At 37.5% G+C, this 17,918-nt stretch overlaps 1 protein-coding gene and 1 non-coding gene across 8 annotated transcripts in view; one reads left to right on the top strand and one right to left on the bottom strand.

Moving 5' to 3' along the window:
- Mef2 (myocyte enhancer factor 2) overlaps nt 1-17,918 on the top strand; it is a 409,979-nt gene that overhangs the window by 229,198 nt on the left and 162,863 nt on the right. The gene's annotated exons all lie outside the window — the stretch shown is intronic.
- Nucleotides 1,569-1,641, bottom strand: TRNAN-GUU (transfer RNA asparagine (anticodon GUU)). Its single transcript has one exon. It is a non-coding gene; the product is annotated as a tRNA-Asn (tRNA).

The following is a 17,918-nucleotide window of genomic DNA, read 5'->3' as shown; positions in this document are numbered from 1 at the left end:
CATATATGTTCTACTACTGTTTGTAAGGTGGTGAACTGGAATAGTTAAACTATTTTTGTTACGAGTGTCGTAGGTATGGAAATCACAATTTTGATGAAAATCAGACAGATTTTTATAAATTAGTAGTAAAACATTAAAAATGTATAAACCATAAACAGTAAGAATATTATATTGTAAAAAATGTTCCCTACAAGAGGTCCTACTGTCAACACCCGCTATGCATCTGACAATACGCTTTTGAGCAATAAATATATCATTCAGCTTGGTTCCAGATCCCCAAAAACAAATACCATATGAAAGCCTAGACTCGACGTGTGCGAAATAATAAGACATTAATACATCGTGATTTATTATCGTCCTCAAAATTCTGATTTGATAACAAATGCTATTGAGCTTAGAAATTAAACTTGTGCAATGGGGTCTCCAAGACAAACAATCATCAAATGTAACGCCCAAGAATTTAGTAGTTTCCCATTTACATAAGTATTGATCTTGAATAGAAATATTGATGTCCTTCAAATTTCGCTTTTGAGAATTGTGAAAGTAAATATATCCGGTCTTATTAACATTTAAGTGAAGCAGATTGCTATCAAACCATGTTTTGAGATCTTTTAACAGGTCACAACAGAGTCTAGAGTCTAGAGACATGCCGCATTGTTGAAAACGTTTTGCAGTAAAAAGTATTCGGCCTTGCCACTGTTATATTATTATGCAGATATTTAATAAAGTAATAGTAAGAAGAAGAAAAGACGTAATTTCTGTACACCTACTTTCTAAGAAAAACTCAAAAGATCAGAATGCCTTGAACTTGGAAGCTGCATGCGTTCACCTGGTTTTGAATCTATAACACGCAAAGAATTAATTCATAGCGCCCCACATTTATCACATGACGGTCCAGATGCCCTTAAGTGCGGAAGGAGAGAGGGGAGCGTACGCCATAAGACTTCACAGGAGCCGTCGCTGCCGAAGATGTTGTACACACAGCGTCCGGCGCACCGAACCCCCTACACAGGCCGCGGTTAATACTGTTACACTTATTTAAAATGCGTTGTGTTGCCTTACGAGAGAATACTGCCAGCTCACTGATAAATTATGAGATTGGATAGGCTTGGAATTTATTTATTTATTTATTTATTATTTTGCTAATAATTGTAACATAAAATATAATATATACAGAAAAACTTTAGCTCGCCCCTGAAAGAGTAGAACTCGTGCTCAGGGGCGGATTCCTGAATTGAAATTAATAATTATACAATACAATTTGTCTTATGTCTACTGTGCAATTATAGTAGGCATATATAAATTTAAATTTACAATTTTTAAATGTTTATAAAATCCATACATAACTTTTTTAATTTAATACTAGAACTATTAGAATTGACAAGATTACGATATTTAAATATAAATTTGTTATATATTCTTGGGCCTAAATTACTACTATGATTAAATACTGTAACAGTGTTGCATTTTGGTTCAAGCAATCTTAAAGAATTCATACCTTTTGCAAATCAAGCTTTCAGGTGTAACTCCCTGTAAAGTTGATATGAATAATTTTGAGGGAAAAATTGTTCCGGGGCCGGGTATCGAACCCGGGACCTTTGGTTTAACGTACCAACGCTCTACCAACTGAGCTACCCGGGAGCTCTACCAGACAAGGTCCCGGGTTCGATACCCGGCCCCGGAACATTTTTTCCCCTCAAAATTATTCAAATCAACTTTACAGGGAGTTATACCTGAAAGCTTGATTTGCATAATACACGCCACTGTTCGTTAACAGAAAGCCACAATTTAAGTCACACAGAGTTAGTGTGCACTCAACTTTGGTTGCTTGACAGTTGTCAGCCCACTTTGAGGTCTGTGGATATAGAGGGAAAAATTGGATCGGTGTCTGGTAGAGTTCCCGGATAGCTCAGTTGGTAGAGCGTTGGTACGTTAAACCAAAGGTCCCGGGTTCGATACCCGGCCCCGGAACAATTTTTCCCTCAAAATTATTCATACCTTTTGTTTCATAACTATGAGAATACAATTCAAAATTATTTCGATTTTTGTGTATGAATTTTATTAATGGAATGGAATTTTCGGGATGAGGGGCACTGTGGCTCAGCACTGCGATCTGTTGCGCTAACCTTCAAGCTAGACGCATTTCCAAATCCATACCGGCTGACTACACTAAGGTTCGCTGCATACCCAGGTTTCGAGCAAGCAACTCCTCTCGTCCCTAGGCCAGCCCCCTCCGTGCATCCCCAGCTAGCATTCGGGGAATGATATGGAATGATGACGAAATGATGTAGATTCGTAATATGGGGAAAAACGCGAGAACTCGAGAAAAACTCCAACTGCGATCTTGTAGTGTCACTATGGATTTTTTCAACGAAAAATCCCAGACTCGAACCCGGGCCGCCTGCGTGACAAGTCGAAGGTCTGACCACTCAGACACCGCAAGAGTTTGGATAGGCTTAGTCAAATAAAGGCCTCTTATCAAAGTTTGTTGAGCTATTCTTAGCAACCTTGTGAGATTTTTCATGAATAATACTGTTATGAGACTTTTTTTTGGAGTAGGGTAAAGTTGTCTAATTCCGTGATACGTTTTTTTTTCACTGAATGTCACGGGGTTGGGTATATCGCTAGGAAGTTCACCGATGTCTCAAAAGTAGACGAAAGATGAATTCTTTCGAGAAAGATGCCTGGCGCTATGGTCGAACGGAAAAGCTTTGACTGACATTCAATTTAAAAAAAGTATCACGGTATTAGAGGTATCACGGAAATAGGCAACTTTACCCTACTTTTTTTTTTTGCTATTTCTTATTCCATTATTGTGATACCATACAAAAACCAATTTTAAACCAGTTTAATGATAAGACATGCATGTTTGCCTACTCGTATTATGAATTTGATGTGGCCAGTGAATGAATGAGAGTTGTAATGGTAGTTGTGTGCACCTGGTTTACCAGCTGATTTCCTCATCCGTCGCCGCGTTCTCACCAGTCTTCTACATTCGTAATACCAATCGCTCGTGAGTGTCTTACGTACCTTAGATCTCTTGAATCGTTTAAAATCTGGTGCCGTCACTCACGTCTACTTACCTTTGGATATACCTATTATGAGGATACTCGTGTCGCGGCAGACGAAGAGACTGCATCAGGCACCACTAAGAAATGCCGATGATAATGAAAGAGAGGTTGTAGACAATGTTGATGGAATGATGAGGGATAAAACGGGAGAACCCCGAAAAAAAGACTTCGTCCACCACGAATATCGCGATAGTTATAAGCCACCAGTGTGGTATTCCATTTGATTTTAGTTTAATTGTTTAGTAAGGTTTATATTATCATAATGAATACAGCTTACTCATTTATTGACTCTCATATAAACGCTTTTCTCGCATATGCTTTATCATGTTTAGTACGACACAGTGGCATCTTTTAATTTGATCTGAGGAGAATCTGTAAAAATTCGAAATATTTAACATTTTAATTAAGCATAAACTGATTTTCAGGAAAATCGGTTGCATTATTAACTTGGAATTAATTTTACGTTGGCACTGTTAATTAAAAAAATATATATAAAAAAGATGTTCTCATAAATTAAGCCGCAAGTCTGAAATAAGCTTTCATTATACCCGTCATATTATACAATATACATTGTATTACACAGTATACAGTACAATTGAAAGCAATCATTTGAATAATTACTAATATTTGCTTGTTTATATTTGTTTAGACGGTACGCCGTTTCATGATACAGGGCTTGAAGGTGTGAGGGATGTAGCGTATTATACTCTTCAGGAATGTCTGTAAATAACAGCGCTGAACAATTCTACTGTTTTCCTTTATATATCTGTCATATCATACTCGTGGCTTTAGTTCGAACTTAGGGTTAAGATACAAATTACATTTACTTTAAATGTTATTTTAAGTGATCGTGCTTCATTTAATTTGGGATGCTCCTTGTTAATATTATTATATTATTATTATTATTATTAGTAGTAGTAGTAGTAGTAGTAGTAGTAGTATTTATTATTAATTGTCATTATTCAGTGTAATTAGTTACCACTGCCACCGGGTATTTACCCATTTGCAGTGTGAATAAATACATATACATTCAGATCTGAAATACTGGTAGTCTATAGAATAAGTGTCATTTTAAGACCACTTACATACGGTACAAATCAGTTAACAATTTTATTGGCTGTGTAATATATGACTTTGTTCTTCTTTTGCCTACGTATCTCTAGAAGATACATTTATTCTTGACCGCTCTATATGAACAGTTGTAAGAAAAGCCGTTTAGTGCCATTGCACGAAAGTCTATGGAGGCCAAAACCTACCAGCCTCACGTCCACATGCCTCAGCACAGATGAATGATCATCCAAGCAGGACGGGGATAACGTATGGTTAAACGATGCTCTCCCAGTCTTTACAGCTGGCTTACAAAACCCGGTTTTGCTACTCACTGTAGCTCCTCAAATTCATCATGATGCTGAGTGGACACCGATCCCATGCACTAAACGAAATTTCTTGAGAAAGTTTCTTCTCCTATGAAAACTCGAATCAGCACTCAATCCTTTAACGCTAATCCAAGACATGACCCCTTACACCACGCAGCTATGGCGCGGCATGCTAGCTTTTACAAAGGATGGTAAAATGCACAGGATGGCTTTCTCCGGTGCGGAAGTAAAGCTGAGAGGCAAGTATCGTAGATTTACTGCACGTACAAGAACCCTGACACTGATAAAGGGCTCCAAGCAAAATTCATCTGTCATTTCTCGCCCACGTTGAATTTCGACTGTGAATAACCTCTGCAGTTAAATAAAATACTGCTATTGTAACTATCAAAGTCGTCTACGGAAATCTGAATTATATTATTTATTACTGTACTTGTACGTCTATGTTTTAGCATTGATTTAAATAGGAATTTAGAGGGGAACAATGCTTATGAGTCGCCTAGAATCAAACTGCACTTTCTCGAAAAGCTGATTTGTCAGAAAAGGCGAAAAACTAGTGCAGTTAGACTCCAAACGAGCATTTTATCACATTCCTGCATAATTCTGCACTGAAACATACCCTAATCCTATATTTCATCATTTGGAGGAAGTGCAGTTTGATTCTAAGCGACTCTTATGTAAAATTATCCAATAATTTGAATAATTCAGCGGCGAATTTACTTGTCTCGACGTAATGTGAGGAACGTATTAAAATGTGAGTGAATCAAAGAAACAGTAAAAATATACCGCTAATATATGAATTGCTCAACATTAAAAGCATCTAAACTAAATAAAAACGCAAGTTCTAGAAGCTGCGGACTAGGACGCCGTGACTATTAGTAAGTTGTTGACGTTGACTATTCGGCAGGCTCGCAGACGCAAGAAATTGTTTTTGACGTAGAATATGTATTTTCCAACTCCGAGAATTGGCACCCATTCCGGGATCCGCGGTAAAACTAAATATGGCAGAATTTCAAATGCTTACTGTAAAAGGATTATGAGACAGCCGAATGCTAATGTTATTAGTAGTTAGGCCTTGAACCAATGTAACTTATGCGACCGCGCTCACTGACGCTACGTGCCTGAGGGCACCGAAGTTGCGTATAAAATTAACCATGGTGCGCGGACTCTCTCAGTAATATCTTGGCTTCGATAGCACCTCTAGACCTGTGCGATCAGGCGTTTGATTCGTAATTGCGAGTTCTACAATATTAAAGTGGTAATAAACACATACGAGACACTTTGAGTGAACTATAGTGAAAAATTTGTTGTGAGCTGGGACTAATTTTGGAATGACGCTTCATATGAAGAGATAGCCTAGTAGTGCATTTGTAAACCGAAACAAAAATAAAACATTGAAACCAACACAACTGTAATTTTATTCCCGAAACTGGGTGACATGTGCTGTGTGCTGGTATATCCCTCATACAGCGCAGATTTTTTTTGTCTGTGACAGTATAATCATATGACCGAGATATATTCTCTGATGTAATCTGCTCTTCACCCTCTACAACTTGGATAGGTTTAATTTTATTAAAATATAGCTTATAGGCCCAGCGTCGTGCGGACGTCACATCACGAAGGTTAACTTGGTGTAATCTGTTATTACTCAGGAGAAGACAAGCGGAAGAAATGTGACCTTCTTGAATGCTGATTATTATAAACATCGCTCAGATAAGCATCCTAGTAGCCAGGTGATTACACTCATGCCGAAAACTTCAGTAACAATATGCGTATGGAAATTAAAGTATGCTAATTATTTTAATAAAATAACTATTATTCTAGTGTGAATCGTAATTAATAGCTTAACTTCTCATTTCCGAAGTACAAGAGCAGTCACCAGCAATTGCTGAAGTTTGCAGATGTTTTAATGATTAGTATCGCTACTGCGTCACGTAATGTAGGCCTAAGCATTCATATCACAAACGTACTTCTCCCTGCCGCTTCATCGCCCGCTCTTCATCTCATAACAAGACAGTAGGTGAATTGTGAGGTCGAAGAAAATGTGAAGTGTATGCTTCGACGGGAGAATAAAACTCATGACGATGATTACTATAATCTGTGCGCTTCACCCGTCCGAGTCCAATCAAAAATGTCCCAGGATCGATTTCTGGCAGATGCAAAGAAAGTTAAAATGAAATGTTTTCGTGTCTTTCTTGTCTAAGTACCATACTTAGTGTTTGTTTTTTGTCATCATAATTATTAAATATTTGCAGGACTATTTTGATATCTAATTCAGTTTAATGGCGGTAAGCAAGTTAATATATTTTAATCGCTGTCCTTTATAAAAGGGGGGGGGGAACTTTTTTTTTTTTAAGAACTTGTGATTTAGTGTCATGCAGTTAGGGCCATTGGGTTTTAATCTTTCGTGAGTTATTACAATTTCTTTCCGCGCGCCGGTGTACTGAAAGTCGTGGGCATGTTGACACGAGCGAGGGGCAAGTTGCCATGTGACATGAGTGTACCGCAGCACGTGCTGCGAGCTATCTTTAGCACGCGACCCCTTCCAGCATCTGTTGCTTGCAGCATCCTGCGTGACGACATGTCCAGCCAGCTCTCACCTGGAGGAGAACCTCAAGTAATTGATACGTGCTGCGGATCAAAGTATTGCACTTCGCCATGTCTGCCTTCTTTGAGGAAAGTATCGAGAACTCGTTGAGACGTTCCTTTTAAGATCCGTTCTGCTAATTTCCCATCCCCATCCAAACCGTATGACTGTACACTAGAAAGTTTCACTGTAGCTTTAAACTTCGGCCCCGTGAGTCTAGAGCAATACTTGTTTAGACGAGTGCAAGTGTTAACTTTTCTTTATTGTGCGAGCATTTGTATGAGGCAGGTCCTTACCAATAATTTTCCATGTTACGTATATTAATGACGATACGGGCAATATCTATTCAATAAGAATGTCTCCATTCAAAACATATATAATTCGCATATTTGGGGATTTACAAAAATTCTGTTTGCTCCAGAGTATAAAGTAGTTTTCTAAGTTTCACCTCACACCTTTATAATCCTCTATTTTAGCACCATCAGTCTTATTTGTTCCATACTCGATGAAATGGTTCTCTTGTTATTTCTTCCATCGCAGTCATTATCCGATTTTCAATTCTCGGAGATTTGTGGGTAGAGGTAGCACATAAATATACAGTCTCGTTTACATAGCCCCATAAAAATAAATCCCACGAAATTATGTCCGGAAACCTAGGTGGTCAACGGTAGAAGGGAAGATCATTGATTTCGCTATGGCATATCCGACGGTGTGGAAGATCCTCATTGAGAAACTTAAGACTGGTTCACAATAAACCGGGAACGGAAACGAGAACGAGAAAAGAAATAATTGTGAATGCTCACATTTAGATACATGTATTTTAACAATATTTCCGTTCTCGTTTTCGTTATCGCTCCCGTTCCCGGTTTTTTGTGGACCAGCCTTTACTGACCTGTCGATGAAGATGAGCGTGGCACCATCTTGTTGGGAAATGTTATTGGAATCGTATAGATTTGCAACATGTCCGAATACAATAAATGGTAATTGTCGTTCTCTACAGATTCCAATACGCAAAACGCTTTGTGTTGCGAAATAATAATTTTGTTTTACCAGCTTCCTAGGAACAATACAAACATTTCGGAGATTTAACATACGATATAATGATTTTAATTTTATTTAACTAGCTAGCTAGTTAGTGAGTACAAATTAGAATTATAAAACAAAAATGTTTCTAGCCACTACCGTAAGAGCCAGGCTCGTGTACAGTGTGGTCTTGGCCAATAATATAACATAAAAATATCTTGGAGAGTTTTTCAGTCTGCTACAAACTAGATTTATGTCGCTTACCAGATACATTATTGCCATTATATACGTACAAAATGGAGTAATTATTTTTTGATAGCGCAGTATAACAGTTATTTACTATGGAAGTATTAAAAATAGCATTTTGTATTATGAGCAGGGATTTTTGCAGTGCGTCATTTTTAGACAGCTGTTCGTCCTTACAGGTCTGGAAACAATTACCTCATCTCTACCGCTGTATTCCCCCTCATTATAATAGTACAACTTTAACACATTAAAGCAGACAGTGGTGTAACTCAGTGGTAGAGCATTCGATTGCAGACCGAGAGGTCACTCGTTCAAACCTGGTTTCATGTAGTTGTTAATAAAACAGTTGCTGAAGCGTTTTGTTTATTTATTTATTTATTTATTTTTTTTTTTACGTTTCGTAACCAAAAACAGTCATTTTTATAGAATAGGTTATTTATGAAAGGGCCTAAGTCGTGAATACTAAATTGTTAGCAATTTAAGAAAAAAACTGCTTACAGGCCGAAATTTTGAAATTAAGGCTGAAATAAAAATTGTATCATAAATTCTACTAAGCATTAAAGTGTGAAACTTAGTCCTCTTCATATCTAAATCGATGTATCTACACCAAAAGAGCAGTTATTACATTACAAACTCATTTTCACAAAATTAGCGACTTAGGCCCTTTCATAAATAACCCATTCCTCACATTGTTTGAACCGCTTTGTTAATCGGTTGCGATTGCTGCCGTGTGACATCTGGTGGGAAACAATTTGATAGTCGGCGCAAACACTTGAAAGCTAATGTTAACAATACTTTTCGCACTGGTGTCAATAACATTTTTGTACGCTGTCGTATAATAGTCAATTTTTAAATGCTGAGCGTTAAAACGTATACTTTACTAATGCATGGCTACAAAAATTATGAGCCTCTGTTTCGTCACTACTAGTACTGAAACAAGCGAAAATTACTAAGTGTAGGTCTAAAATTGTATAACGCTAGTGCTTTGTAATATGTTTTTCATGTCATGTAACGATACTCGTGACGTAATACATATTATCGTACGCCCAAGTCTCCCCCTATAATATAGGCTATATTCCTTTCTCTGTCGATCTAACAGTATTGGATTATATTTCTTATATGGGACTTCTGCCGCCACGGTGGTCTAGTGGCTAGAGCGCTGGACTTACAATCCTGTGGATTCGAGTTCGATCCTCGGTGTACCCCCGATGTATAACTTGTGTTTGGCAAGGCCGTTGTCAGGTAACAGGAATTTTCTCCGGGATCTCCGGTTTGCCTGTGGCATCCCAATAAATTTCTCTCATCGTCTTATCTCATTTCATCGCGAGTATAGCGTAGACCAGTCTCCTATGGAGTACCTGGCCAAGGACCCTGTCGATAAATTGGTCTACACAACTGGCTTCATATGGATAAATGACAGTTAAGTGCCCACCATTACAAAAAAAATTGTGGGGACTCACATCGTTCTTAAAAATGCATGACCCTAGGTTCGAACCCACAAACCTCGTCTCTGACGACGAGTATGATAACGACTAGTATATCTAGGACAACGTAAACAAAATCTATGAACTCCTGTAAAATGTTATGTTTTCAGCTAAAGTAAACAATTAATTAGCAGAGTCAATTTTCTCTTTAACACGGCAGTTCCACCCAAACCGCACCTTCACTCAAGTGCGTTTTTCACTTTCCGAAAAGTACACTGTGGGCGTAATCACGGGTACGAAGTAAACATGTCGGCGTAACCAATTATTGAATAATAAAGGTGACATTCAGCGTAATGTCTCCACAGAAGAAAACAGAAAAGTTACTGTTGTCTGAAACGTGGTCAGCTCAACCCACGCCCGAAGAAGATTGTGCACAAGGCTAATTAATGGATGTGAGATGAACTGATAAAAGAGGAGTGACAGAAACGTGTCATTTTCATTTTGTTATTCGCTGTCAGATTGTTGTTTTGTGGTAATCATCTGCGATGCAGGGGCGGCTCTCCCGAAGGAGCACGATGAGCAAATATTCCGATATTCGGAGAAAATGGCTAATAAAGTATTACAATCTTAAAATGAAGTAAAGAGAAATTTGTCATTTATTTTCTTTACATAGGTTAAGGGTGTTTGAGAATAAGGTGCTTAGGAAAATATTTGGAGCTAAGAGGGATGAAGTTACAGGAGAATGGAGAAAGTTACACAACACAGAACTGCACGCATTGTATTCTTCACCTGACATAATTAGGAACATTAAATCCAGACGTTTGAGATGGGCAGGCATGTAGCACGTATGGGCGAATCCAGAAATGCATATAGAGGGTTAGTTGGGACGCCAAGGGAAAAAGACCTTTAGGGAGGCCGAGGCGTAGATGGGAAGATAATATTAAAATGGATTTGAGGGAGGTGGGATATGATGATAGAGAATGGATTAATCTTGCTCAGGATAGGGAGCAATGGCGGGCTTATGTGAGGGCGGCAATGAACCTCCGGGTTCCTTAAAAGCCAGTAAGTAAGTATTTTCTTTGCTTTTCTTTATCAGAATGTTGTTTTGTGATGATCATCTGCGATGGAGAGTCGACTCTCCCACAGTAGCACGATAGTAAAGCAACGTGTGGTCTTAAAATGAGGTAAATGACATTTGTGATTTATTTTCTATGTCATTTGTTAACTGTCAGAACGTTGGTTTGTGGTGATATCTGCGACCAGGGAAGACTCGCCTAATGTAGCATGATCAGAAAATATTCCGATATTCGGAAAAAAAAAAAGAAAAAGAAAAGCTAATAATTAAAATATAATCTTAAAATTAAGTAAAGATAAATGTGTAATTTATTTTCTTTCTTACTCGCAAACTGTGAGAATGTTATTTTGTAGTGATCATCTGAGAAGCAAGGGAAGCAAGACATCGCTCAAAGAAGAAGAATGAGCAATTATCCTGATAATAATATAAATTGGATTATAAAGGTAAAATAATAGTTCAATATGGATATCATTTATAATTTCTTATTCACACACTGTAAGAATGTTATTTTGTTGATTATCTACGAGGAATAATTTTGAAACTGCATTGAGTGTAGGCTTATATCGGAGAAGAGTGATGGAATGGTGTGTCGCGCAGCCCCATGGAGTGTGTCGCGAAATTTTGGAATTGAAAAATAAATTTTATGCCATCCAGAGAGTCTCTTTACAACGCATTTTTTTAATTTAGAACGAAGTAAATTTTATGCCATCCAGAGAGTCTCTTTACAACGCATTTTTTTAAATTTAGAACGAAGTAAATTTTATGCCATCCAGAGAGTCTCTTTACAACGCATTTTTGTATTTAGAACGAAGTAAATTTTATGCCATCCAGAGAGTCTCTTTACAACGCATTTTTTTTTATTTAGAACGAAGTAAATTTTATGCCATCCAGAGAGTCTCTTTACAACGCATTTTTTTAATTTAGAACGAAGTAAATTTTATGCCATCCAGAGAGTCTCTTTACAACGCATTTTTTTTTATTTAGAACGAAGTAAATTTTATGCCATCCAGAGAGTCTCTTTACAACTCATTTTTTTTTATTTAGAACGAAGTAAATTTTATGCCATCCAGAGAGTCTCTTTACAACGCATTTTTTTTTATTTAGAACGAAGTAAATTTTATGCCATCCAGAGAGTCTCTTTACAACGCATTTTTTTTTATTTAGAACGAAGTAAATTTTATGCCATCCAGAGAGTCTCTTTACAACGCATTTTTTTAATTTAGAACGAAGTAAATTTTATGCCATCCAGAGAGTCTCTTTACAACGCATTTTTTTTTATTTAGAACGAAGTAAATTTTATGCCATCCAGAGAGTCTCTTTACAACGCATTTTTTTATATTTAGAACGAAGTAAATTTTATGCCATCCAGAGAGTCTCTTTACAACGCATTTTTTTTATTTAGAACGAAGTAAATTTTATGCCATCCAGAGAGTCTCTTTACAACGCATTTTTTTTTAGAACGAAGTAAATTTTGTGCCATCCAGAGAGTCTCTTTACAACGCATTTTTTTATATTTAGAACGAAGTAAATTTTATGCCATCCAGAGAGTCTCTTTACAACGCATTTTTTTATATTTAGAACGAAGTAAATTTTATGCCATCCAGAGAGTCTCTTTACAACGCATTTTTTTTATTTAGAACGAAGTAAATTTTATGCCATCCAGAGAGTCTCTTTACAACGCATTTTTTTTTAGAACGAAGTAAATTTTGTGCCATCCAGAGAGTCTCTTTACAACGCATTTTTTTATTTAGAACGAAGTAAATTTTATGCCATCCAGAGAGTCTCTTTACAACGCATTTTTTTTTTATTTAGAACGAAGTGTTTGATATAATACGTTTTATTTTGAGACAGACGTTTACCAGTGAAACGTGAACACCTGCAACAATGCTCAATTTAATTTTTCTGCCTGGCAATAATTCGAATTAAAGTGAACACCTCCAACAATGCTTATTAATTCGTTTACTCTTCCCACTAAATAGTAAACAGAGTTTATAATCGTCAGAACATATTGGTCAGTTTCAGTAGGCCTGCGGGTGATAATGCGACTATTTTATCAAAAGTGCTTTATTTAGATTTTTTCATGGACAAATTTTTTTACTCGAAAAATATTATATGAATCAAAGTCTGGGTTATATGACAGCGGTGCTAATTCAAATCATGTGAGCGAAAATTTCCTTCAGAGTTCACAAAAACGCACCGCGTTTCGTAAATATAGTGATGAATACTTGCAATATGGTTTTACGTGGCTTAGAGATGAATATGAACAAAATCCCGAGTGTTTTATATGATGAAATGTTTTGTCAAATCAGTCGATGGTGCCGAATAAACTAAATATAATCTCCCCATCCGTTTTTAAATATTCTACACAGAGTTCCACTACCTCTTCTTCAGAAGAAAAGCACTGGTTATTATTATTATTATTATTATTATTATTATTATTATTATTATTAAAACAAGTGTGTCGTGATATCGCGGGCGTTCAGTAAAGTGTGTCGTCAGTTAAAAAAGGTTGGGAACCACTGGAATAAAGTAATGTAAGGATTCAACTTGATTTTCAGATGAGCGGAGATGTTTAAATGTAATGAAAATCTAGCTCGATTTTTACATGATACCCTAGCGGCCAATTGAATTCAAGGTTCGGAGATTCAAATCCGTCTCTGTACAACGGATTTTAAAGACCAATAATCCTTAGTATGGCCTCCTCCGGGAGGGAAGTAAAGCTGGGAGACCTCTGTCTGATATTACGCCAAGCAACAGAACCCTGTTCATGATAGAGGGCTCTAGATAATATTTGTCGGCTATTTCTACGTCGAAATTTGTTTTTTATGAAAATGGGTCCATTCATTCCAGTATCCAAAGGACACATAGGCTACACGCGTGGACATATCGCGTGTGTAGGATCTTCGAACGTATCAGTAGAGCGGGCAATGCCTGTTGTTGAGTTTCCGTTTATATTGCGTTATTTCATGTAGGCCAACTAGTTTAGATTTTGTTTTTAATGTTTCATATTTGTGATTAAGGCGGTGATGAATCATGGTATGTAAATTTCCAATACGGCGTAACTTTTGTAACGGATTTTTTAATGTGTAACTTTAAAAATATTTGCAAAATTCTTGAGAACACTTAGCATAAGTCCGTAAATGACCTTTTCTTTCCACATCACACTAGACTACTAGGTGAACATAAAACTGGATATATACGACGTGAGGGACGTATGACAGGGAACCTCCGGACAAGAATGTTACTGTTCGTATCCCAACTCTGTAACCAAGGATGGAATGCATACCACATGGTTAGCAGTACTCAGGCGGGAAGCAGAGGGAAGTAGACAGTACATCGTCCCCTTCACTTTCATTTTTTTCTTGTTAAAGAAAATAATCGGTGTCATGACATGGGTGGTACAGACTTGTCCATTATACGTTTTACGCCTTCGCAGTAGTGGTTAATTATTTTATTACCAGTTATGTTTCTTCTTCTTTGCTTTTGTGTTTATTTAAAAGAAACATCGGTCGACCTGGTTGGCGTAGTTGGTATAGCGCTGGCCTTCTATGCCCGAGGTTGAGGGTTCGATCCCGGGCCAGATCGATGGCATTTAAGTGTGCTTAAATGCGACAGGCTCATGTCAGTAGATTTACTGGAATGTAAAATAACTTCTGCGGAGTCAAAATTCCGGCACACCGACGACGACGCTGATATAACCTCGGCAGTTGCGAGCGTCGTTAATTAAATAAACCATATTTTGAACTTGTGCTGGGCTGTTATTGGCCTATGGCTGTTGACCAGCACATTAATATTATAATAATGAAATAAAAATGAATAAAATTATTATTATTATTATTATTATTATTATGATTAGGAGGAGGAGGGACCCGAAGGCTAGTGCTGCACCCCGAGGCTTATTGTGCCGTACCACTTTGTTTAGGAATGATTGTCGAGTCCGAACTGCCGCTTTTGTTTTAATATATGCCTATATCGTGACTCAGATATGTGGTTTCATTTGTTGATTCAGCCACTTGGGTACAGAAGTCTTATGAAATCCCTTAAACTGCGCCTCCACCTCCCGAGAGCGTTCTACGCCTCCTCAGATTCATGCCATCTGACAATATTTCATTACGCCCCACCGCTTTGGGTAAATACTATAGAAAATGATGGTAATGAATATTTAAGTGAAGATTATGTGGAGGGAAATTGGAGAACCCCGAGAAAAACAATCACGCTTTGTTCACCAGAAATATGACTCCGCCGTCATCGAGATTCATCATCGTCCGAAGTCTTCGCAATCCTACGGTCTGCCAACTGAGTTATCAGTGCGATTTATTGAACGCTTTAATTAGGCCTACCTTTGTCCTATTCTGCAATTTTGTCTTTTGACAGTTTTATTTCTATTCGATAATAATGCTCTTCTACAATTAGGCATTTACTGCAGAAATATATCTTGTCAAAATAAAAAAGAATAAATTGACTACTTGTTTGTCAGTAGATGTCACTACCGTATAGTGAATGAACTACAATTTTTTCTGCAATATAATCAGTTGGCAGTTATAAGAAATGTTTGAAATATCACTCCTTCCCGAAAAGAAAACAGAAGTCGAAGCTGGGTTAGATTTATTTATCATACTGTAAATATTTCAATTTAATTTGTTTGTTCATCAAAATGCAATGGTAATTTATGATTGGATTGTCATATGAGGCGTTCAGTTGCAAAATCAGATACATCACTAAAACATAATTTTTCAGTATGAAGGAAAAACGTTTGCGAGGAGCCAGGGATTTGCAACTAATACTATTCTTTCATCATACAAATCCATGTGATGTATCTGGCTTTGGAGCATAACAGTGCTATAGCAGTTGTAGGCCTAGAACAGGCCTGCACAAGGTTTGCGCTCTCCGAGCCGGCTCACAGCTCATGAGCGGAATGCAGATATTAGCTGCGCTCTGTATAAGGGTGGACTGGAAGAAGGGGGTGATTTCGTACAAAATGTACACAAAAGGAAGTACTATTACGAGTGCTTATGAAATGAATTCCCGTTCAGTGTTTGCAAAACTATCTTGGACTATTATTAATTAATAAATAAATATATTTTATTTTACAGAAGTAATAGAAATTCTATAGCTACTTGAATGTACAATATCATTTTGTTATACTTTTTTTTATCAGTACATCAAAACGAGGTTTTATGCTGTTGGCAGCTGAAAGGAACAGTACCTAGCCTACTGATTGTAATGAAACATCAGTTACAGATGTTCGATGTCTGCCTTTATTAAAGTTGATTATAGAAAACAGTTGCTCACAAATATAAATGTTGAGCCAAACAGAGCAATCATTTTCACAGCCAGCCTGTGTAGTCGTGGATATTATTGCTAATGTTTAGTCTTGTAAAATCCAACCAGGCTAGTAATATTATTCAAACGATCTTTAGCCCTTACGTCACATTGAAAATCAATAAGTTCGAGCTGTAAATCGTTAAATGTTAAATGTTATGTTCCGTCTTTTAGATTCCTCCATACTGTACTGTAGCAATAGGTAAGCAACGTGAAACAGTTACTGAGAATAGGCCTACACACTGCACTCCACTAGATAACTGAATGGTCGTTTCCCTCTCCTCTACCTAAGCAAGTCTTTGTCATTCTGACATATCTTCCTCTCCGTTTCGGCGAGCGGTAAACACCGCTCTCCCGCTCCGAAAGAGCGCGCTTGATCGCTGTTTGTGCAGGTATGGTCTAGAATCATATGAAGATATGAAATGTAACATTAACCCATTTTCGAAAAAAAAAAAAAAAAAAAAAAAAAAAAAAAAAAAAAAAAAAAAAAGTGATGTATCTGATTTTGCAACTACGCGCCTCATATGTTCCTTTACTATTTCTGCGTTTAATGTCTCTCGAATTTCAATCTGAAGAGCTTACTACACTCAAATATGACATTTTCACTAATCCAACAGTACCAGTTTTCACGAGATTTGAACACAAGACCGTTGAAGATATAAGATTTAATAGACGTAGGCAGACTGGCCAAAGTTACGAACTAGAAACAAGCATAAGCACTGGATGATGATTTCGGAAGGCAAGTGGGCTGAAAAGTAGGGCGGTGGTCGGTTTTCTTTCCGATGCACTGTCACAGGCCGTGTGATGCCAGCGTAGCGCCAAGCAGGCCAATCGAACTCACTGCAGTAGATGTTTACTCAAATGGAAGTTGTACGGTTCAGCGTGTACAAGAACTTAATACAACATATTAACAAAGGCAGTATGGTTCATCGGCTTTCGGGAAATTAATTGTATCTGATAACCAACGTCGATGCCGCTTCACACCCCCTCCGACATCAAACAACGGCCGCAGAGCCAGTGCGAGCGTCGAAAAACTGCAGTCGAGTCGGCGCTGGACAGCGAAATCTGCGCTTCTGAGGCAGAATTCAAGACACCAAATATTACGATGTAGTACAGTATTAGTCTATTACTTCTCCGAATTGAAGTATTTTCCAGTTGCATCTGTGTAGCTTACCAGTGAAAATATTTCTACATTGTCCACACTAATGTATTTTCTCAGATGTGTTTATCTGTAGGCAGAGCCCGGATGTTTAGGCATTTATTTTGGTTAAAATAGGCAGGCACTTAGGCACTAAAAATAGTAAAAATAGGCACTGAAATAGGCATTTATTATTCCTGGAAACAGACAAAAAAAATAGACAAATACTTGATAAACTATCCCATTCGGTACTTTCTTTCCTTGGTTACATGTCACAACAAGATGCTTTTTTAAGTTGTCAACTGTCATAGTGAGCCGCCTGTCAGAGAGAATGTTTTTCATGGTGGAAAAAGATCTTTCTACTTCTACTGAAGTGATTGGAGCAAACTTAAAACAACTTATTTCAGAAGGACTGTCTCTATTTTCTTTCAGAGATAGGGAAAAACCGACTGTGTATTGTCTCAAAAAGAGGGGTGTGAAAGGGATTAGAGACTTCAAAGTACGCGTGACTTGTGCGTGCAAGCGACAACAGTAACAGGACCTGGAGACTTGCTTTTAATACTTTCCTCATCCTCTTTCTTTCGCTGGTAAACCCCGAAGTGACATGAGCACTGAGGGTTATACTGTTCAGACATCTTTGTTAAGTGACATAAAAGATG

This window comes from Periplaneta americana, chromosome 8 (genome assembly GCF_040183065.1).
Source record: "Periplaneta americana isolate PAMFEO1 chromosome 8, P.americana_PAMFEO1_priV1, whole genome shotgun sequence".
Lineage (NCBI taxonomy): Eukaryota > Metazoa > Arthropoda > Insecta > Blattodea > Blattidae > Periplaneta > Periplaneta americana.
This window is presented reverse-complemented; position numbering and strand designations above follow the sequence as displayed.